The sequence below is a fragment of the Mastigoproctus giganteus genome, chromosome 4, assembly GCF_048544385.1.
Source record: "Mastigoproctus giganteus isolate SK-2022 chromosome 4, ASM4854438v1, whole genome shotgun sequence".
NCBI classification, from domain to species: domain Eukaryota; kingdom Metazoa; phylum Arthropoda; class Arachnida; order Uropygi; family Thelyphonidae; genus Mastigoproctus; species Mastigoproctus giganteus.
In genome coordinates, this window is record NC_143578.1 from 127,800,277 (window position 1) to 127,825,497 (window position 25,221).

At 36.8% G+C, this 25,221-nt stretch overlaps 1 protein-coding gene across 2 annotated transcripts in view; it reads left to right on the forward strand.

Annotated features, from left to right (window-relative positions):
- The window catches only part of LOC150087051 (uncharacterized), a 521,728-nt gene that overhangs the window by 489,174 nt on the left and 7,333 nt on the right, over positions 1-25,221 (forward strand). Inside the window, exon 15 of one of the 2 annotated variants that reach the window (XR_016546862.1) lies at positions 14,639-15,009. The exons of the other annotated variant lie outside the window; for it this stretch is intronic. The gene's annotated coding sequence lies outside the window, so the exon portion shown is untranslated. Of the gene's footprint in view, positions 1-14,638; positions 15,010-25,221 lie in introns of those variants that run through there. 2 annotated transcript variants of the gene reach the window in all.

The following is a 25,221-nucleotide window of genomic DNA, read 5'->3' on the forward strand; positions in this document are numbered from 1 at the left end:
AATGCTTTCTTCGTTGGAGACTGTTTTCTAAAATTTTTAACCCCTTTTCAATTGAGTTGAGACCTTCTGTCAAGCTTGCAATTGTCATGTGCTTTTCTGGTGGAACTGGGTCTGAAGTGTTGGATACTTCAGTGACGTTTTGCTCACGCATCTCTATGAGCTCATTCATTGTCAGCTCCTATGTGAATCCAACAGCTCGTTGATATCATCACCATTGACTTCCAAATCTAATTGCCTGGCAAGATTAACTTCTTCTATCACATGAGTGACATGATCAGTTTCTGACGTTTTCGTCTCGTTTTTGAAAAAAAAAATGGACAAAGTTTCTTCCAGACACCATTCAATGTTTTTTTTGTGAATTTCATCCCAAGATTCTTCAATGATTCTTACGGCATCTAAAACATTGAATTGTTTCCAAAAGTCTTTAACAGATATCTCACTATTTTGTCTCATAGCTTCATTCAGATGTGCAAACGAACGCCTTGTGTAGTAAGCCTTGAATGTTTTGATGACTCCCTGGTCCATTGGTTGAAGCAAGCTGGTTGTGTTTGAAGGCAAAAACACAATTTTCACACGTGGGTCGAAATTAATTAGGGTGGCAGAAGGGTGACCGGGTGCATTGTCAATAAGCATCACTTTAAATGGAATCTGTTTAGACTTGCAATAACATTCGACTTCGGGTATGAACTGGTGACCAAACCAGTCCTCAAAAACGGAAGCTGTCACCCAAGCTTTATTATTTGGCTTCCAAATCACTGATAAGCTAATTTTAGATATATTTTTTAAAATTCTTGGGTTTTCGGAGCGATAAATTAAGAGAAGTTTTAACTTGCAATCACCAGCTGCATTCCCGCCAACCATCACTGTCAATCGGTCTTTGGAAACCTTAAAGCCTGGAAAGTTTTTTTCTTCACACACGATAAAAGTTCTTTTAGGCATCTTCTTCCAGAACAGGCCAGTCTCATCCCCGTTAAATACAGTTTCATTGCTATAGTCACCTTCTTCTATCATTGCCTTGAGTGTCTCAGGAAAAGAAGATGCAGCTTCTTTATCGGCACTTGCCGCCTCTCCAGTCTCCGTGATACTGTGCCAGTTACAGCGAGTTTTAAATCAGTTGAACCAACCTTTACTAGCTACAAAGTTTTCATCTTTGCCCGCCTCCCCAGCTTCTTCTTTTAACCTCTCAAAACTCAGCTTAACTTGATAGCACACAGTGTTCTGATCGACTGGACAATTCTTCACTTTTACTTGATTATTACAACATAATTTCAGCATTGTTTCCATCTCAGCAGTAATACCATGACGTTTACGAATTATGCTTGAGTTCAAGGATTGAGCATTTTTTAACGCTTCGAGAATTCTTTCTTTATCTTTTATTGATTGTTCTTACCGTGGATTCCGGTAGCTCAAACTTCTTTGCCAATTCACGAATTTTCATTCTGCTATCAAAATCCTTGATAATGTTAAGTTTACATTTCAAAGATATCGTTTTCCTTTTCTTACTAGGTGCAGGAGAATCAGATTTACTTCGTTTGAATGACATCGTTTTTTTTAAGGGTTTAGAAAACTTATAACAAAACAATCTTAACTTTCGTCGATCGTAGAATCGTAATTGTGCACGTAGAGTTCATGCGAAACATGTCCAATGCGTATCACAGCAAGAGAAACACTGAGGGTCGTTTTTCATATGCCAACGATATACAGCTCGACTGACGCGATCCATTTCTCTCGTGAAAACGATGTAATTTCCGACAAAAGTTGAGCACGAATTCGAACGCACACATATAAATATGACAGTTACAAATTCTTGTATATGTGTGCAGCTCATGCGACAGCAAAGTTGAATTTAGTTCATCTTTCACTCTCACTCTCTGCCGTCGCACCGTATATTGATAGCATATGAAAAATGACCTTGAAGATAGTGGGCAGCAGCATTGCCAGACGAAAAAATCAAGAACCGCGTAACTCCAAGTTCGCGTAAGTCGGAGTATTACTGTATACCATAGGCTTCTGTATCACCTGATAATTTATATGCTTCCTATGCATTTTTCTTCTCTGCCACTTGTCTCAATAGTTCATCTGACAGCCATTTAGGTCTTCAGCCTTGAGCAGTATTTCTTCGTTGGTATGAAAAGCTTAGTAGCTTCTATGATTACTTCCCATTTAGAGGGTCTCATTAGGTCATCAGTAGGTCTCACTACATAGAATTTAAAAACTGTAAGGCCACTGTAGTCACCCTTTTGAAAGCAAAAGCCTTTACCCTTGAAAGTAGAATGCCTTTAAATTCCACATTAGTACATTGTGATTGCTGCCACCCAGTGGGTCTTTTACCTGCAGATTCTTATGCATGTAGAATCACTGCTGATAACCAGATAAAGAATATTGCTTCCTCTTATTGCTTCTCTAAGATGCTGCTGTAGAAAATAGTTATCTATAAAAGTCTTTGCTAAGTGTGTGAGAGACCAACCCACAAATTTCAGTCTACATCTGGAAAGTTAAAATCCCCCATTACGAGACATTCTGATTTGCTAGCCCACTCTCTTTCCCTGTATAACTATTTGGTATACTCATCTCTGTCATTAGGCTATAATGACTACACTCCTACTCTCAATTTTGTTTTCCCAGTGCTTATATCACACCAAACTGATTCAGCATTGCACTGATCACCTATGTCGACTGGATTAACTGCCTTAGATTCACTATGCTTTTTAATTAAGAGCATAATCCCTCCTGTCCTGTCTGTATACACTCACTTTATTCAAATTCATCACGTATGTCTGAGTGAAGGCACGTCCCCATAATGAAACCAGCTTGCCAATATCTCTTTCATTTAATTGATTAAGGCAGTGGTTCCCAACCTGTACTCCGCTGAGCCCTAAGGGCTCCGCATACACTTCCCAGGGGCTCTGCGGCCACTCCAGGAAAATAAAATAGCTAAAAATTGAAAGGTGCTTGATGACTTTAATTGGGTATTGAATGCGTTCAGCGTGAACAAAAAACCACCTAGCTTTAATCCAGCAGAATATGAGTTCCTCATAGATTTGACATCTCACAGCGAACAAAAAATCACATTTCAGAATCAGTCTACCAGAGTTTTGGTTGCATTTGCAAGATGAATTCAAAATCTTGTCTGAGAAAGCAAAATTAGTATTGCTGTCTTTCTCAACTACATATCTCTGTGAAGCAGTATTTTCTGCCTATATGCATACCAAAACAAAATACAGAAGTCGCTTAAATGCAGAACCAGACATTCGCCTACAATTATTATCAATTGAACCTGAAATAAGAAAACTGTGCAAAAAAATACAACCACAGGTGTCTCATTAAATATTTATACATTATTTTGTTATGTCTTAATTTAGGCTTACTGTAAAATATAATTTTATTGCATGGACATTGTACAATTGTTTAAATATCTCTTTACTTTACACTCCATTATCTATCCCCTCTTCCCCCCTCCCCGTAACACTACTCTTAAATACCATTAGCTTGAAAACATAGGGTAAGCCTAAGGGGCTCCTCCATAGACATTGATTCTAAAAAGGGCTCCGCAGGTCAAAAGGGTTGGGAATCGCTGGATTAAGGGAAACAACTACATTTGACCATATCTGAGGGTCAAAGGTTGTAGTCTGGTTGTCTCAGCACTTCTCACTTATACCACTGCAGCTGAGCTTGTCAGGAACTATATATGGTTTTGCACTGGCATGGAGCAACACTGGGGCCACATGTAAATTTGCCTGGGATCCCTGTGTGAACTTCTTACACTATTTACATTACTTTTCATACGTGTATGAAAAGTAATGTAAATATAAATGTAATGTAAATGTAACTTACATGTTTTCAGAACCATTTTCAGAAAATGCCACCCACTTCCCTACAACATGAAAAGATCTCAGTAATATTCATTTTGACACTCCTAATAGCTACATCTGGATGAGGTCACTTCCAGTTCCATGTTAATCCAGCCCTACATGTTTCAGTCTGTCCTGCATATAGTAGACATATGCAGGACAGACTGAATATGTCCTGCATATATGATAATAAATGTTTGCCCTTTGAATGTATACGTTGTTCACAGCATGCAAACTACAACCTCTGTTCTGTCTCATACTAGGTATCTGACACATATACTTAAGGCACCTCCGTAGCCAGGTGGGCAGGAGCAGCAGTGCATAGCACACGCTTCTTGATTAGACCGGGGTTCGAGCCCGTGATCACCAAATACAGAGGATGCAGAAAGGTCAGGGAATGACCACTGCGTATCCCCGGAGCAATATGGCCTTAGTTGCTAATGCTCCTAAAAACCAAATAAACAAACAACAAACAAACGTATACTTAAGTGTCGCTGGTCCTGGATAGTGTAATTATCTGGTCTGTGGTCATTTGTTTCATTTGAAACCATACATTCATTTTTTGATAATCATGTGAATACTTTCTAAAAAGGTTTCTGTGAAAATATAATATTCCATTCACTATTGCCAAAAGGATTACCCTTATATGATTTTAGCAGACACCCATACTGTCAGAATGAGTGGATATAAATTACTAATATATACCAATATATATATGCCTAATACTACTATGTAAAATATTGTGACTACTTTGATTTTCATATAAAGTTTGGTAAGTTTATCAATAATGAAAACTTTATGAAAACCCTGATCAAACAGGTCAAAAAGTGTTAGTAATGGCCTTATGGTGCAAGGAAGCTTAAGGCTTATGCTGCACCAGCAAAAAGAAAAAAGTAAAATAGTACATAAAGTAAATAATTAATAAATAATAAAAGAAAAGGTAATAGACAACCTATGCATTTCCCTTCTCCTGTAGGTAATTATCCAGCTGACCTTTGAATTTCTCCAAACTGTCAGCCTCAACCACCCATGTAGGTAACTTATAACTCGCTGGCTAAAATAAAACTTCCTGCAATCCAGTCTAAATTCGCCCCCCCCCCCCTCCGTAACTTGAATTTACGACCCCTAGTTCTACCGTGAAAATTTTGTCCTCATTCATTTTACTTTTGCCCATTAAAGCCTCAAATACTTCAGTCAAGTCTTCTCTAAGGTGCCTAGTTTCCAAATAAGTTACTTGCCATTGGACCTTTCAAGAAGCTCAGCGTATTTTTTTAGGTGCGGCCTCCATACTTGAATAGTTTTCCAAGTGTGGTCTAACAATAGCCTTGTACAATGGGATTATGACGTCCTTATCTCTACTAGTAAATGTTCATTAAATCATCAATAACACACCATGGGGCTTCCTTGCAACCTGTCTGCAATGTTCAGAGAACAAGTCTTTGCTAAGTGTATGAGAGACCAAATTCCAGTCAACATCTGGAAAGTTAAAATCCCTCATTATTGAGACATTCTGATTTGCTGGCCCACTCTATTTCCCTGTATAGCTGTTTGGTATACTCATCTCCATCATTAGACCTATAACACACTCCTACTCTCAATTTTGTTTTCCCAGTGCTTATATCACACGAAACTGACTCGGTATTGCACTGGTCACCTATGTTGGCTGGATGCACTGCCTTAGATTCGGTATGCTTTATAACTAAGAGCATAATCCCTTCTATCCTGTGAGTTACAGGACTTTAATCCTTTTGTGAGCAGGCACATACACAGAATGTTTCATATGTGGGCCATTCTCTAAGAATTTGGGATTTGGAAACCATGAAAAAAGTTCATATAAATGTGTCCAATCCCATTTATGGAGCTGTGGCTATTTGAATTTTAATACATGGCTGCAAAAATTTTCAATGATAAAAAATAATAAGCAAACATGTACCTAATATAAATAAGAATTTTACTGTATATACAGGAGGCCCTCATTATAGCACCGTTCGCTCTGCTGATTCACTATAATGCTGTTCTTATATTATAATCCATATCTCACTCTAATGCTGTCACAACTCACTATAATGCTCTTTTACCAGCGTATAGACAACATATGAATTTTTGGCATGTTTAACAAAAATGTTTTATCTGATGTAGTCGATAGCTTGAAAATGAATAGCAAAACAGCATTAAAACATTTCCCACACCAGCTTGAGAAATTTAATTGCAGTGTGGTGACTTGTTACGTAGTTCAGAAATCAACATTTTAAAAAATTATCAAGTGTATTGCTTGGTAATATTTGTGTTATATGCATTTATCTGAAGTCCTAGTCATCATGCAGTACAGTGTTAGACATCGTCTGTAATGGACAGTTTACTTGAATATTGTATCATAATTAATGCAACGCAGTTACATTTTCGAAGAGTTAAGAATGGCAGATAAGAATTAAAAAGCAATGTCTGGATGTGGTATGAAGACTACAAAGGTAAGAAAAAGACTGAATTTGAAAATTAAATTAGACGTTTTGAAGTGAATCAATTACGTTCAGTGACAAGTGGATGTGTGCAATAATTTAGGACTGGCAGGTTCAACTGTAAGAACAATTATAAAAAATAAAGAATTAATTTTAACAGCGGGAAAGGCAGCTGGGCCAGCTATTATGATTGAAGCGGAGAGACTTCTAAATAATTTTATTGAAGATCCAACACAGAATTTAGTTAAGTTAATTATTATTAAAGAAATAGCAATTAGCCTATATGATGATCTGAAGAAAGGTCACCTCAAAAAAAAAAAAAAAAAAAAAAGTGGAACCATTTAAAGCTAGTAAGGGCTGGTTCCATAGATTTAAACTCCAGGGAGAAGCTTCAAATGCAGATCAAGGAGCCGAAACTTTCAAAAAAAGAACTTGTTAAAATTTGAAGAGGGGTGTTATACTTTTCAACAAGTTTTTAACGTAGCGAAACAGATTTTTTTTGGAAACAAATGCCTAAAAGAAGTTTCATAACAAAAGAAGAAAATAAAATCAGCAAAGGATCAGTTGACTTTATTGTTGGGTGGTAACGCTGCCGGAGATTTTAAAGTAAAATCCCTTTTGGTTTATCAGGAAGAGGGCCAAAGTACAACCCAAAATCGATCAAAGCTACGAAAACTCAACAGCCCAGGGCCATCAGATAAATAAATTCATGATTTTAATTGGCATTTTAAGTTTAATTTTGATACGTAATGTAGTTACTTACCACATAATTATATATGTATGGAATGGAGAATATTTCATATGAACAAATTTTTGAAATTAAATATTTTGACTGTGTGTATTTTAGTGCAATTGCATCATTTATACACAGCTAATTATAGATTAGCAAATTTGCAATAGCTGCATCGTTTTAAGTTACATCTCATATTGTGAATACCTTCACGACAAGTTGCCATGACATTGCACTACTTCAAATAAGTAACGCTTCACCCGAAGGAGAAGACTGTTGTTACTTATTCTCAGTGGATGCCACCCCTCTTTCGCAGCTTGAGACTTAAGCCCTTAATGCATTAATCTTAAGATATTTTGACTGACATTTGTGTATCTTTTCACTACTGTTTATTATTCATTATGAAATATCCTATGGCATAGACCACAATTCAAAAATACATGTTACATTATGGGAATACAGTGCTCACTTAGCGCTCTTTTTCTGGAACAAATTATCAGTGTTAAGCGGGGGTCACCTGTATGTCTGATTATTCTTATTTATTATTTTCTATTATTCAAAATTCTGATGCCATATTTTAAATTCAAATGCCCATAGTGTTGTAACTGTTCAGTATTGGACATATATTTATATAAACATTTTTCATTGCTTTCAGGTCCTGAATTGATCCTGAAAGCATTTGCATTAGCATTACTTGAGGCATACGATGCAAGAAAGCAAGCTTATACAGCATCAGCCAAAAAAAAACCTTCCCATTTCAGCCAGCCATCCGGTCACTCCAAATGATTGTCTAGTTCAGCCTTAAGTTTATTTAAGCTATCAACTTTGACAACAGATGGAAGTCTGTTCCAGCAATCAACTACCTGCTGACTAAAGGCAAACTTCTGCACATCTATTCTACAACTATCTTTCCTCGATTAGAATCTATGCCCCCTGAGGTTCTTAATCTGAGCAAGCGGAGAAGTATCCCGCAAGCATTGAGCCTACTGAAACCAATCGAGGCCTTATACACCTCAATCAGATCACCTTGCAGGTGCCTAGTCTCCAGAGGCTGCAACTTGCAGCACTTAAGCCTTTCTTCATAAGTGCACCCTTTTGTTCCTCTCACCAATCTTGTTGTCCTTCTGTGGATTCATCCAGCAACTCTACATTCTTCCTAAAATGAGGCTTCCAGACCCATAGGCAGTTCTCAAGGTGAGGCCTGACCACTGCCTTATACAAAGGGATAATAACCTCCATGTCTCTGCTAGCAAAATTCCTATGTACCATTGACAAAACTCCGTGACTTGCTCTGGCAGCCCGTCTGCACTGCTCAGTGAACTTCATATCTGACTGCACAATTACTCCCAGGTCTTTTTCATTCTCAACTTCCCGAGTGTAGTAACACACAGTTCATACGTTTCTCTTGGGTTACTGCTCCCTATATGCAGTACTTTGCATTTGTCAATGTTAAACTTCAGTTGCCACTTCTTGGCCCATCTGCCTAACGTTTCTAGATCTTGTTGCAGTAGCATACTGCCTTTACTGTCATTAACAACCCTACCAACCTTTGTATCACGTGCAAACTTGGACATTAAGCCTGCTATACCTTCATCGATATCATTGGTAAATAAACAAGACGACAATGGGCCCAGCACCAAACCCTGAGAGACATCACTAATAACATTAGTCTACGAAGAGCAGTATCCATTGATTATCTCTCTGCCATTTCCCACTCAACCATTCCTTTATCCATTGCAGTAACTTGCCCTTAATGCCATACTGCTCCAATTTGTACAGCAGTCTTCCGTGTGCAACAGTATCAAAAGATTTCCTGAAATCCAAGTATGATATCAAAAATTTTTTTTTTTCATCCAGTTCCTTTGTGACCACATCATAGTAACCATTCAAATTGGTCAGACAAGACTTCCCCTTAAACCAGTGCTGTGTCTGAGCTATTATTGCTGTCTTGTCTAGGTGATCCTGTATCACCTCTTTAACCAGTGACTACATTATTTTCCTCAGAACAGAAGTTGAACTAACAGGTCTATAATTATTTGTGTCACCCTTTGAACCCCCTTTGTGAATTGGGGATACTTTTACACATCTTCTGTCCATCAGGATTTCCTGACTCTAAGGATGCTCTTATAATTATGGCTAAGGGTTTGCTTACTTCCCTTGCTGTCTCCTTCATTAAAACTAGACAGATCCCAGGTGCCTTTTTTATGTTTAACTTCAACAATTTCTCCTCCACCTTTCTCTCGGTTATTACAAAATCTTAGCTCCCTGTTAGTCTGATAAACTTTCCTCTCCTTTAATTACTCCTCCTGTGTGGATGTAGATTCAAAATACTCAGTTTATCAGCTACTAGAGCAGGATCATCAATAGTCGAACCATCTATGTTAAGTGGACCAATCTGATTCGTCCCCTTCCTTCTAGTTTACATAAGTAAAGAACTCTTTGTGTTCTTTGCCAAAGATTTCTCGTAACCTGCCTTATGGCATTCCTCTCCTTGAATAACTCCTCATTTGTGAATGTAGAGTAGATGCAAAATACTCATTCAGTTTATCGGCTACTTGAGCAGGATCATCAATAGTCGAACCATCTATGTTAAGTGGACTAATCTGATTCATCCCCTTTCTTCTAGTTTACATAGGTTAAGAACACTTTGCTGTTTTTCTTTGCCAAAGATTTCTTGTAATCTGCCTTTGCGTGCCTAACCTCCCTTGTGACATTTTTCTTCTCTGCCACGAGGCATTAGCAAAGGCATATTATGCAAGAAAGCAAACTTATATAGAAGGGGTGGCCAAGAAGTCAACTGCGATCTACAAGTCGATTGCGGCTTTAATTTCAGTCGATCATGTTAAATAGATATAAAAAATAGATTAATCAAAATCTAAATATTATTATTATGAGCCCCACTGCATACGCTTATTACAAAACAGGCTGCCGTAGCCGAGTGGTCAATCGTGCAGGTGCATAAGTGCACATGCCTTGAGTGACTGGGGTTCAAGCCCATCCTACTAAATACAGTGCTGTGCTGTTTCTTATATTCTGTCTATCTTGTGAACTCCTGTGACCATTTGGTCATCCCCGGGTACAAACAGAAAATTTATTTTATTTATTTTAAATCTGTTGAACCGCGTGACTACTCTTGTCACCACACAGCCGCTAGGCTTGTCCAGTGAAAATGCGCACAGTTATGTTGTGGTGAGCAAAGTGTATGTATCGAATTCTTATTTAGCTTACTTAATATTAATAACTGGATAGTACTTATACATTAATTTAATAACCTTTGATTAAAAATTAATACTACGAAAAAGAGCAAAACATATCATTTTCATCAAGAGTGGGAACTAGAATACTTTTTTGTAATGATAAAAGAAAAATGTTGTTGTTTGATCTTAAATGCTTCCGTGGCTATACCGAAAAAAAGGAAATTTAGAAAGGCACTTCAATGCACTGATTAGTAGTATTTCTGCATAAATATAAATTTTTGGCAGTGGTTAAGGATCTCAAAGGGAAAAAAATCCGATCATTTTGCAAATATGCAAGATCATTTGTAAAAATTATCCTGTTTTTGAATTTAATAGTGAGAAATATGTTTCTGAAATTGAGAAATTTGTGGATGATTTTGAAATGATTGAAGACATTGTTCAATATATTTCTTATCCATTTAATGTTGACTTAGATATGAAACAAATTGCAAAAAAAATCGCTTAGATTTTTCACACAGAGAAAATGTCACTTGAAAACTAAATTATTACATTGCAAAACGATATCTTCCTAAAAGCCAGATCCCCTTAATGAAATTTATATTTCATCTACCCTCAGAAGAAGACTTTTGGAAATATGTTTGCCGAGAAAAGTACCCAAATATAAAAAAATGCAGCGAACTTTTAAATTCCTGTTTTGGTTTCACATATCTGGTGAATCGGCCTTTTCGTATTTGAAACAAACAAAGACGAAGACTCACTCTAATCTTACGGAATTGCATACAGAAGATTCTTTATGGTTGGCCTTATCACAGTATATCCCCAATTTTGAAAGCTTGGCAGATGACATGAAAACACAAACTTTGCATAAATTAAAATTTTAAAAAGAATTCTGAAATGTATTTAATTTTTCATTTTCAATTTAACATTTTTCAATATAAGCTGATTAACTTTTTTAACCATGTGCAATGAAATTCTTGAAATGGTAGGTCACAGCACATTTTTAAGAAAAAAAGTAGATTGCATCACAAATTAAGTTGGCCACCACTGTTATATAGCATCATCCAAAAAAAAAAGAAAAAAAAACCCCTTATTTCACCCATCCACTTGCTCCAAATGTTTGTCAAGTTCTGCCTTGAATCTATTTAAGCTATCAACTTCTACAATGACAGATGGAGCCTCATTAATTCATCTTGACATCCATTTAGGTCTGAACCTTGAACAGTATTTCTTAGTTGGTATGAAAAGCCTAGTAGCCTCCAAGATTAAGTCCCTCAAGGCTTTCCATTTAGAATTCACCGTTGGTAACCTCATCAGTTATATAGAATTTAAAAACTGCCTGAGACCACTGTAGTCACCTTTATGAAAAAAAACCCTTCCCTTTACATCTTTACATCCTTTTACATATTTAAGTAAATCCCACATCAGTACAGTGTAATCACTGCGACCTAGTGGCCCCTTTATCTGCAAATTCTTAATGCATGAATAATCACTGCTGATAATCAGATCAAGGGTGCCCTCTGGTTGCCCCTCAAACATGTTGCTGTAGAAAACAATCCTCCAATAAATCCACAAAAGTCTTGCTAGCATGCAAATGACTAACCGACAAGTTCCGCTCTATATCTGGAAAGTTAAAATCCTCCATTACAAGGCATTATGATTTACTGGCCCATGCTATTTCTCTGCACAACTTTCATTGTACTCATCAGAGTCATTAGGCTTTTAATATACTCCTACTCTCATTTTCCCTTTTCCCAATATTTATGTCAGTGTTTATGTACTAAAGAGACTCAACATTGCACTGCCCACCCTTGTCAAATGGATGCACTTAGAGTTTGTATTTTTAAATAACAGCATAACCCCTCCCTTCCTACCCTGTCTGTCCTTTCTGTACACATTGTACTCCCCAAATTCCAATTCTGCACTGCTTATATCTGTGTGATACTGAGTCTGATATCCCAACAATATCTGCCTTTGATGTCTTGATCAGCACTTCAAATTCATCAATTTTATTTACTATAATTCTAGCATTAGTGTACATGCAAGTATACATGCACTTGTTCTTACTCTTAGTTACCCTAACATAGCCCACGTATATACTTGTTCCATGATAATTCCCAGCAGCTCTTGAAGTCGCCAGCAACTTGCTCTCTAGGCTGCTGCTCATTACAATAGAAGCAGTGCAAGAATCACTTTCACCTCTGCCTGCGGCTACCGTTAATCTTTTAGTGTGTGAATTCCCCCAATCTAGCAGTTTTCTGACCCACCTAACACTGCCTCAATAGCATCAGCAAATATTCTTGCACCCTTTCTATTTAAGTGTATCCCATCCCTTTAGAAGCAGTCTCTCCTGTTAGCAAGCACAGACCACGCTGAAAAAAATTCTACCCTATGAGCCTTGCACAATCTCTCCAGGGCCGAATTGATTGACAAGGATATCATCATATAGTTCCTGCTATTGTGTCTGGGAAGAAAGTATGACCCATGCTATGAAACACCCTATATATCGCTTTGAAGGTTCTTTAAATAAATCATGCAGACAGATTCTCCCAGAAATCCACAGAGATGTGCTGCTCTATCAACTGTGTTTTTGAAATAACAATAGCCATTTTTATATTTACAATAATTGTAAAAATCAGAGCAACCATTTTCAACAAGATTTGAGATGTGGGCTTACACAAGTGAAATTGAAGCAATTCTTTGCAATTTGGATGCATAAGTTGATAAAACTGAATCAGATAATTTGTATAAATGTACAAGATATTACTCCATCAAAATGACAAAATAAAAGTGAAGGCAAGTTTTTTTTTTTTTTTTAAATTAAATTTTGATTTTGGAATAATGTTGAACCATCACAACAAAATAGAAAAATTAACATTATAGATGAATATAACCAAAAAAGGGAGGGGTTAATATTTAAAAGCATTTTTGTATATAGTTTTTAGTTTTACATATTTTGAAATTTGGAAAAAGGTGTGACTTTTTGTAATTTCATAAAGTTTGAAATCTGTATATCACAGTTGCTAAGTCAGAGACTTCAAATTGGCACAGCTTGTTTTAATTTGAAGCTGTTGATATGGTGCAGATGATAACGTAATCAAATTGGGATTGGGAGATTTATTATCTAAGTAATTGAAGTAAAATTTTAAGTAAAAAGACATACCATTCCTAAACTTAAGTACATGCATGCCAAGTTTTATCTGAAACAGCCAGGGTCATTATTTATTTAAAATTGGTGTAGATAAAGACAATAGAAAATTGCATGGGAAAGCAATTTGTTCTTACTCTTAGTTACCCTAACACAGCCCACGTATTTACTTGTTCCATGACGTCACAAAGTTTAAAAATTAAAATTTAATGTCACAAAGTTTAAAAAAAAAAAAAAAGCTGAAAACTGATCTGAACATAGAATTCATTTTTCCATCACTTCTTACACCAGTATCAAATTTTGGAAATTTGCTACATTAAAAAATGTCGATTGCCATCAAAACCAGACATTCATCATTTTCAGCTTAAACATCACCAAAATGTTATCAAGTTATCAAGCTATCGTTTAAGTGCATCAAACAAGGGAAACTTGCTAGGAGTCAAATCAGGCTTTAGGGAGGATATCAGTAGTAGCCTCTTGGTTCGCATGCATTTAATGTGGCCTTGTGCTGTCATGCAATAGCAATACTACACATCTCAATGCTTGGGCCGTTTTTGTGAATTGAGCCCAGGGTGGTCATATTTTTAAAATTGGTAAGTGGAACAACTTGAAATGAATACTTGAAACGAAATTTGTAGCATAGCATTTTTTAGTTCAAAAAGTAAAAGAAAATATAAAATTACAATTAAAATACATTTTTTTATCAATCAATCAATCATAGTATTTATTTGTTGTATGATTGTTGTTAATAATTATTTGTCTTATATAAACTATAATATTATTTATAACAGTTATTTTAAAAATAGCGAGGCTACTTTTACTTTATATATTTTTCTTTAGATTTTGCTAGTTTTAAAATTCTGAACAGAATATGTTACAGTTTTCTTTCACCATAAGTTCAGCTTCTAAATTTTCTAATAAAAGATGCCAAGCAGTTTTCATTAAATGAAAACATTTTCTGATGAAGCATTTGAAGGTTGAATGATTAATGTGGAGCTTACAATTTTGGACAAATTATTTGCCTCCAGTAATTTTGAGGAAAATTGAACCCATTTTTTTTATCAACACATTCTTTTCTTCATTACTTCAAATTAATACCTTATACATGTAATTTAAAAAACAAAGAGAAAAAAGATTTCTCAGTTCTCATTTTTCTCTTGTTATTAAAATTAATTTTTAACAAATCCATTAGATTCCAATAATGATAAATTAAGAATACGTAAAATCAACAAATTAACAGTTTTTTCCTCTCTTATCAGGACAAATGATGGTATTATCGGGAAGTGGAACTTGAAGTTCTAAATTCGGACAACCCCGGCCATATCGGGACGGTTGGCCATCCTGATTGAGCCCCAACTTCTTTTGGAGGTGTGCTATACAAAGTAGAATTCATACAGCTCCATCCCAGAAAAACAATCACCATTGTTATCCCTAATGATAACACAACTGTAAACTTCTTTGATGGGATGAACCAAGATGCTTCTATTGCACGATGCACAATTTGATTCAAGGTGAAATAGTAGAATTAGAACAAGTGTTAATGATTATACTCAAAAATAAATGCTCTGTTCAGGTCAGTTTCCAGCTTCTTTCCCCCCCCCCCTCCCTTTGTGAGGAAATCTTGCTTATTGACTCCCCATGAAAAGAACAAAACTACAAAGTAAGCCTGTACTGTTTATGTATTAAAATTTAAAACAGCTGTTGGTCCATTTTTCTTCAAGCATTCAACATCAGTTTATGTTCATCTATTATTTGGGTTCTAATGTAACACTTCTTTCTTAGTTAATGTTAAGAGGTTTGTCTTGTTCTTGTTGGGATTTGTGAACAATGGGGATGGACTGTATGGTTATAAAAAAAATAAACTGCCAATTATGGTTGCAAGTTAAAATTTTACCCAAATAATGATACAATTTCAACTTTGAAATTGTATAGATTGTGGTATGTATTCTAAGAACAGCACATTATAGCCTTAGTTGCTAATGTGCCAATAAAACCCAATGACCAACCAACCATTCTAAAGAACAAACCAAGCTCAAGATGATTCTTTTCTCTGCACCCGATTTAAGAAGTGTATTGATCTCAAATTAAAACTTAGTGCATTACTAGAATTTGAATCATTGAAGAAATTAGTGCTTGCCCTAGATGCAAATGCAACTGGGAGCTCGTCAGGAACTCAAGTATCTTGTAGTCTGCCCCTGATTCAAATACCAAAACAAAATAGTTAAGTGCATACTGTCTTGTTAGGATTGAAGGAGATTTATTTTATTGGAAGACTATTGTCAAAGAAACGGGTAACATTTTTTTTGTAATAAAGATAGGTGAAACTTAAACGGCAATTTTTTTTTGCTGGGAGCAATAATTGATGATATCACCAACAGATTGTCAGATTTTAAGGAGGGTAAAGAGAGCAGCATTATTCACATGGGACTAATAATGGCTCGATATAAATGGTTCAACTGTTGATGATCCTGTTCAGTAACTGACAAAGAGAATTCACACATGAAGAATTCTGTAGAGAACAGAATTCTCTACAAGGGCAAGTTGCTGCTATGGATAAAAGGATGATTGAGTAGGAAAAGAAAGAGTAGTAATTAATGGACACTGCTCATCATGGACTGTTATTAGTGCTGTCCTTCCCCTCCCCAGTTCAGTGTTGGGACCATTATTTTCTATATTTATCAGTGATATTGATGAAGGTATAACCGACTAAAAGTCCAAGTTTGGCAGGGTTGTTAATGACAGTAATAGCAACAGGATCTAGAAAAGTTGGGCAGATTGACTGAGAGGTTGCAACTGCAGTTTAATATTGACAAATGCAAAGTACTGCATACAGGTAGCAGTAACCCCAGAGTAACATACCAATTGTGTGGTACTACACTCAGGTTGTGGAAAATGAAAAAGACATGGAGGTAATTGTGCAGCCAGATATGAAGTTTTCAGAGCAGCTCATGGGGTCTTGTCAGTGATATACAGGAACTTGCCAGCAGGGTTAAGGAGGTGATTATTCCTTTCTATAAAGAAATGGTCAGGCCACACCTTGAGTACTGCATATATGTCTGGAGGCCTCATTTTAGGAAGCATGTAGAGCTGCCAGAACAAGAATAGATGTGTTGAAATGTTCGGTATAACTGTTTAATATATTTGTAAGTAAAATAGACATTCTTGTACTGTATTAAAGTTATTCAAACGTTAGGCTACGTGAATTTCATTTGCAATTTCAACTTTCTTCCAATGTTCAAGAGTGCATTCAGCCAACAATATAGTACAAGTTTATGTATCATTCAGAAAACTAGCCTATTTATCTCAGGTGTACTAGATAAATTAACTCTTTACATTTATTATCCAGGCTCTTAAATCACAAGTTCTTCTATCCCCCCCCACCCCCAGGATTTATTCTGGAAGCTACAAATGCATTTGCTCCATGGGTATATCTTTCTTTTGCAAAATTTAAGATATACCCAATTGGATGACTAGAGAGGTTAAGAGTTTAATTGAGCAAAAGAAAAATGCATGGGACAGGTCCAGCCTATTGCAAGATATCAGTGCATATATAAGCATACACACACACTGTGCTGCCACTTTATTAGTGGCACCCCTGCTGTGCACATAAATGGTTTGTCTCACAACGTTGCAGCTTTGTTACGAATGGGCTACAACAGCCGACGGCCACATTGTGTACCTTTGTTATCAATGAAGAACAAGAGAGCACGCCTCCTATGGGCACAGCAACACCAGCACTGGACTATTGAGGATTGGAAAACAGTTGCTTGGCCTGACGAGTCAAAGTTCCTGGTGCATCATGTTGATGGAAGGCTCAGAATTTGGCGAAAGCAACATAGAGTCCGAAGTAGAAGGGAATCACCAAGAGAAAAGAATGATGATATCAAGCTCAGAACCCTGGGTGTGCCAAGCCCGTACTCACCAGACGTGAGCCCCTGGGGTTTACACAAAAAAAATTATTAAAGGGGTACCTTATTGATTGAAAGTCATAGAAAGCCCAGCAGAAGTGACAGAAGAGTTGAATATATACTTTACAACCATCTTCAAAGTTAGAACAATCTGACAAAGAAGCCATGCTAGTCTAAATCAGAAGAGAACAGTGTGTGGTAAAAACTACTGAACAAAGGTAAGGTTCCAGGAGTGGACAATATATATCCTGTTATACTAAAAATGGCTACATGGGAGTGCATTATCTCATTGGAAATATTAAAAAGATCATCATTAAAGTCCAATCCTGCACTGAAAAGTCAAAAAATGGTTGGATGCAAGAAAAAATCTAGTCATTTACCTTGAATTCAGTAAACTTTTGATACTATTCCTCATGAAAGGCTATTATACAAAATGAGGGAAAATGGGATTAATGGCAAGGCCCTTCATTGCTTCAAGGGCTGGCTAAAAGTAGGAGACAGTAGTCAAAAATGGATGTACCTCAAGGTGGACCACTGTAGCAAGTGGGATCAGTTTAGGGACATTTCTGTTTCTTATCTTCCTTAATGACACTGATGAAGTTTGCCAATGATTTAAAGGTAGGAAGGGTTGTTAAATTACCAGATTTTGCTTTAAAATGACTTAGATCAGTTACACAAATGGTCTGAAAAATAACTCAACCTTAATGCTTGTAAATGTAAGGTTTTGTGCCTATGGAACAAAAATTTAAGAGTTACAAACTAGGGATAGTGGATTTAAAAAATGGTTCAGGATGAAAAAGACCCAAGATTTACGATTCAATCAAACATTAAATTTTCCATGCAGTTTAAACAGGTAACTAGAAAAAGGCACAGTGTTCTGTCTGATATAGCAGAAAGGATGTCATTGTCTTTTTATATAAGATGATGGTCAGACTGCATTTAAAATATTGTGCTGAAGTCTGAAGAGAGTTCAAACAGAATTGGATGGCTACATTTTAACAACAGGAAAAGCATGAAAAAAAAAATTTTTTTTTCAGATGCAGAAACAGTACTGTTGTATCATTTAGCCTTCATAATAATAACACTAATTTATCAGTTTCAAGAACAGAAGTAATTTTTGGAATAGAACAAGCTGGACTAAACGCTTTATTCATGTAATGTTCTAGTGTGTGTAGAATTTCTGAATTCTGTTTCATTTTTAAAATTCTTACTGTTTTTACTGTTTTTCTATTAGGAAACTGAGCGATCAGAAAAATAGGAAGGTTTGTAGCTTAGTTTTGAAGACAAGAAATGCATCAGAAGGTTCTGGAATTAAGTGCACAGATACAAAATTGTGTTTTAGTGATTCAGATATTACTAAACAGGTTGAGATTATTATTATTATCCATGTAATAGGGATGGTATCTACAGGGATGGTATACACTTAAATAGAAAGTGTGGGAGAACATTTGCTGATGCCATCGAAGCAGTGTTAGGTGGGTTGGAAAACTGCTAGCTTGGTTGGATACACAGACTAATAGATTAAAAGTAGCTGCTGGCAGAGGTGAAAGTGATTCTTGCACTGCTTCTATTGGAATGAGCAGCAGCCTGGAAAACAAGATGCAGGGTATTTCAGAGACTGCTGGGAGTCATTGCGGTACAAGTAAATACATGGGTTGTGTTAGGATAGCATGTATACAACAGGTGCATGTATACTTGCGTGCGTGCCTCTGTAGCCAGGTGGGAAGGAGCAGCAGTGAGCACACGCTTCTTGATTAGACCAGGGTTTGAGCCCGTCACCACCAAATACGGAGGATGTGGAACGGTCAGGGAATGACCACCACATATTCCCGGAGCAATATGGCCTTAGCTGCTAATGCTCCTAAAAACCAAACAACAAACAATATACTTGTGTGTACACCAATGCTAGGAGTTTAGTAAATAAATTTGAATTTGAGTTGTTGGTCAAAACATCAAAGGCAGATATTGTTGGGATATCAGAGACGTGGTGTCACACAGATATAAGGAATGCAGAACTGGAATTTGGGGAGTACAATGTGTACAGGAAGGATGAACAGGATAGGAAGGGAGGAGAGGTTATGCTATTAGTTAAGAAACGCATAAAATCCAAGGTAAAAAAAAACGCATAAAACCCATAAAATCCAAAATGTCAAGTCAGTTTGGTATGATATAAGCATAGGGAGATCAAAATTGAGAGTAGAAGTGTGTTATAGGCCTAATGACTCTGACGAGTATAATAAAAAAACTCAAAATAACTAAATGCACAAGGACATATAAAACATTAAGAGTTTAATATCTATATAATATCGGTGTGTAGATACACCATAGACAACTCTTAAAAAAACTACAAAGTAGTTGTAGGCATCATTTGCTCTTTCTCATATTGTGCTCTACCTTCACGACAAGTTGCCATGATATTGCACTACCTCGAATAAGTAACGCTTCACTAATAGAGAAGACTATTGTTACTTATTCTCAGTGAGGACCACCACCCAGACATGTTTCAAGGCTATTGGCCTATCATCAGTGGGTGGGCAGGTACCCTGGTATTGCAGACATGATGGCCCAGTTGTGAAGATAATCACACAATATGAGAGATGCCAAAAGGTGTATATGACAATATTTAAAATAACTAAATGCACAAGGCATAATACATTAAGAGTTTAATATCTAAAAACTATTTTGCAGTTTTTTTAAGAGTTGTCTATGGTGTATCTACACACCGATATTATATAAATAAAAAAATTGTACAGGGAAATAGAGTGGGCCAGTAAATCAGAGAGTCTTATAATGGGGGATTTTAATTTTCCGGATATTGACTGGAATTTGTGGGTTGGTGACTCACACACTAGCAAGGCTTTTGTGGATTTATTGGATGATTGTTTTCTACATCAGCATGTTCGGGAGGCAGCTTGATCTGATTATCAGTAGTGATTTTTCATGGATTAAGAATCTGCAGATAAAGAAACCACTAGTTGGCAGGGATCACAGTGTGCTCAAGTGGGATTTGCTCAGAGGTAACTACCATCAGGGTTAAAGGGAAGGGTTTTTGCTTTTGGAAAGGCAACTACAGTGGTCTGAGACAGTATTTAAATTCTATACGAGGGGACCAAATGACGATGATGCCAACAGCAAATTCAAAATGGAAAGCATTCAAAGAATTAATCTTGGAAGCTACTACGCTTTACATACCAACTAAGAAATATTTTTCAAGGTTTAGGCCTAAATGGATGTCAGATGAACTAATGAGACATGTGGCAGAGAAGAAAAATGCATGGGATACATATAAATTAATGGGTGATATGGAAGCCTATGATAGATATAAGTTGGTCTGTAACCAAGTCACAAAGGAGATTAGGAAGGCGAAGACAAATTATGAGAAATCTTTGGCAAAGGATGCAAAGAAAAACAGCAAAGAGTTCTTTACCTATTTAAATATGAAAGGAAAGGGATAAATTGGATTGGTCCACTGGATATTGATGGTTAAACTTTTGATCCTGGGCAGGATCATCAACAGTTTAACCAACAAACTGAATGAGTATTTTGAATCTACATTCACACATGAGGAATTATTGAGGGAGGGAAATGCCAGAGGTGAATTAAACTCTGGCATTGAGCTAGTTAATTTTGTAATAACTGAGAGGAAAGTGGAGGAGAAATTGTTGAAGATAAAAATAAAAAAAGCACCTAGGGTTGATGGGATCTATCCAGTTATATTAAAAGAAGCAGCAAAGTAAGCAAACCCTTAGCCATAATTATGATAGCTTCCTTCGACTCAGGGAAGGTACCCATGGACTGGAGATGTGCAAATGTGGCCCCGATTCAAAAAGGAAGATCAAAGGGCGACACAAGTAATTATAAACCTGTTAGTTTAACTTCTGTTCCAGGGAAATTAACGGAAGCACTGGTTAAAGCAGCACTGCAGGATCATCTAGACAAGACCAGTTATAGCTCGGACACGGCATGATTTTCTTAAGGGAAAGTCTTGCCTGGCCAATTTGATTGGATACTATGATGTAGTCACAAAAGAACTGGATGCAGGGAATAACTTTGATATTATATATTTGGATCTTAGAAAGACTTTTGATACTGTTGCACATGGAAAAGACTCTTGCACAAATTGGAGCCGTGTGCCATTGGAGGGAAATTGCTGCTATGGATAAAGGGATGGTTGAGTGTGAGAAGACAGAGAGTGGCAATCAATGGACACTGCTCTTCATGGACTAATGTTATTAGTGAAGCCCCTCAGGGTTCAGTGTTAGATCAATTGTTGTTTTCTGTATTTATAAATGATATTGATGATGGTATATCAGGCTTAATAGCCAAGTTTGCAGACCATACGAATGTTGGCAGGGTTGTTAAAGACACTAATGGCAGTTTGCTGCTGCAACAGGATCTAGAAAAGTTGAGCAGATGGGCTGAGAGGTGACAAATGAAATTTAACATTGAAAAATGTAAAGTACTACATATGGGAAGCAGAGTAATGTATCAACTCTGTTTTACTACACTGACAGTGGTAGAGAATGAAAACGATCTGGGGGTAATTGTGCAGGCAGATATAAGATTTTCTGAGCAGTGCAGATGGTCTGCAAGAGTAGCTCATGATGTCTTGTCAATGATATACAGGAATTTTTTTCTAGCAGGGATAAGGAGTGATTATCCCCTTGATTAAGGCAGTGGTCAGGCCACACCTTGAGTACTGTATACAAGTCTGGACGCCTTATTTTAAGAAGGATGTAAAGCTGTTGAAACGAAGGGTTGCTCTTACGAAGAAAGGCTTAAGTTTTGAAGATCACGGTGTCTGCGAGGTGATCTGACTGAGGTGTATAAATCCTTGAATGGTTTGAGCATGCTCAATGCTGACGGGATTCTTTCTCTTGCTCAGAATAATCACCTGAGAGGACATAAATTCAAAAAATTGAGGAAAGATAGTTGTAGGACAGACGTGTGGAAGTTCGCCTTTAGCCAGAAGGTAGATGATTGGTGAAACAGACTTCCATCTTTTGTTGTGGAAGTTGATAACCTAAATAAATTTAAGGATGAGCTGGACAGGTATTTGGAACGAATGGAGGGGTGAAATGGGAGTGTGTGTGTGTTTTTTTTTTTTTTTTGGCCGATGCTGCATAAGCTTGCTTTCTTGCATCATATGCCTCTACTTTAGCTAATGCTAATAGGCTACAAAAGCATGATTGGTCAGGTGAAAAATTATCCAAAACAACATGAAAATATGTGAAATTTCTTAAAAGAAAAAAAAAGTGTCTGGAACTTAGTGTTGAAAATTCACCTGTTCTGATAGGCTTATAAACTGACATAGCAAGGATATTAAAAGAGGAGTTTGAGTACTTGATGGTAAGAGACTGTTGTCATATTAATTTGTGTGCTCAAAAGGGATCTGCATACCTTCCTGTGAAAATGGATGAATATTTGGTGGAAATTTATGACTATCTATAAAGTGTCTAAAAAGAAAAGATACGTTTAAACAGTTTCAACTGGTGCATGGGCTGGGCTGAAGTAAAAAAAAGTATTATTTAAATATTCTTGCATGCTCAGATAATTTATGTGAAATTATTCTTGTAGGGGTTGAAATCCTTTATTCTACACTCCACCTTAAAATCTCAATATTGATCTATAGCTTGGTTTTCCGATAAAAATGCTACATATCAAAATTGACTCGCATCAAAATCTCCAGGTTCATTTCTACGTACACTATAGCTCACAGTAGCCTAGTGGTCAGGCGCACGGGTTCATGAGTACACGTGCCTTGAGTGACTGGGTTTCAAGCCCGTGCAGAATATGGTGCTGTTTCTTGTGTTCTGTCTATCTTGTGAACTCCTCTGACTGTTTGGTCATCCCGGAGTATAAACAGAAAATTTATTTATTTAATTGTAAAGCAGTTATTAATCAATTTTGAACAGGCTGAGAGTAGAAATTTGCTACTTTTCTTCTAATTTGTATTGACAATCTTGGTAAACCTCCTACCATTCCCAGTGCTGGATAAAGGTATGGGCTAGGAGGGCCCTTGCCCAGGGTACCAAAAATATATATCCTCAGTAAAGGGTGCCGAAAAACATTTCTGCCCGGGGTGCAGAAATACCTTGGTCTGGCACTGACCATTCCCAGTACACTCCAATAAATGTCTCTTGTGGTCTTCCATCAAAAGGATGTCAGAAGAATTTTGAACAATCTCAATACTGACTGTTTTTTGAGGTATTGATGATGCTTTCTCTGCTTGTTCTCAAAACTTGTGCTTGTGAGCTTGCTACTGTTCTGTCTCACCTTTTTACACTTTATAATTCCACTGGTTTTTCTTTCTGCTTACAAATTTTCTCATATCCTACAAGTTCTGAAAAAGAGTTTGGTTGGTGGCAAGCCCAAATCCCTCCCATCCAATTATCATCCCATTGCACTTACCTCTGCTCTTTCCACCAAAGTATTGGAGAAATCAATTAACTGTCAACTTCTAAACTACCTTGAAACCTTCCATCTGATCACTGATCACCAATATGGATGCAATCGGTGTTGATCCACTGTTGATATATTGACTTATGTTACCCATTACCATCCATGGACAGATTCATCAGAAAAGTTTTATGAATCTCAAGCTCTTGACCATGTTTGGCATAAAGGTCTTCTAAACAAGCCTGCAGCTCATGGATTGCTGACTTTTTTTTTTGACTTTTCCAGTTTTCTCTCTGACTGCTTGCCGCAGGTGATGGCTCTCTCTATCTTCTAACTTCTCCACTAAGACTAGTGTTCCTCGAGGTTCAGTTCTTTCTCACATTCTTTTTCTCTTGTATATTAATGATCAAATTCCACTGACTGGAAATCCTATTCATAGTTTTATTCATGATTGCATTCCACCTTCCAGTTTCGGAAACCTTGATCTGCACAAACAGCTTCAACTTCTCAAACATCCACCACCAATTCCCTAAATGCAACTTAGTTAATTTCGATCATTCTGAAACTCAGTCCTGTATTATATCTTCAAAAAGAAGTCTGCTACTCCTACTCTTATCTTCAATGGTACACAGATTTCTAGACAAGATTATAATATTTGTTTGAAGGATTTATCCTGACTTCTAATCTGCCTTGATAAATAAATCACAAATAATACTTCCTCTGCAGTTATAAAACTGAGTTTTCGCTTTTGCTCCCCGCATTACTTTTCTTCCAAACAACTATTTACAGAGTGAACATGTTCTTCCACAGAACCAAATCTCAAATCTTCCCTACCATGCACCCAAAACCTCCGTCTTCTAGACTCCATTTAAAATGGGAGTCGGTTAAAATTAATGACCCATCTCTTACAAAGTCTCCCCACTCTGTGTCATATGTTGTTTCTTCTATAAGTCTCTCTCTTTCTTCCAAACCAGTCCAAATATGTCTGCAACCAATCAGCTCCTTTAAACTGTCCAACTTAAAACTCACAGAACCAACTTCCTCATTTATCCCTTCAACTTCTCATTTCTGGAACAACATGCCTTCACATGTATTTCCTGAAAATTACGATCTACAGAAATTCAAGTCTATGGTCAACAAGTATCTTCTTCTTGCAACTCAACCTTCAACACATGCATGGTACTAAGTTCTACAGGTTGTTAATACTTTCTTGTTTGGGATTTTCATGAAAGGATAAAAAAAAAAAGAAAGAAAGAAAGAAAGGAAGGAACTTTGCTAGCAGGGATAAGGAGGTGATAATCCTTTTGTATAAGGCAATGGTCAGGCCACACCTTGAGCACTACATACAGGTCTGGAGGCCTCATTTTAGGACAGATGTAGAGCTGCTGAAATGACTACAGAGAAGGGTGAGATTGGTGAGGGGAATAAAGGGTTGCTCTTACCAAGGAAGGCTTAAGTTCTGCAAATTGCAACATCTGGAGACAATTCCTGTGGAGTGATATGATTGAGGTGTACAGTAGTTGAGCAAGCTCAGT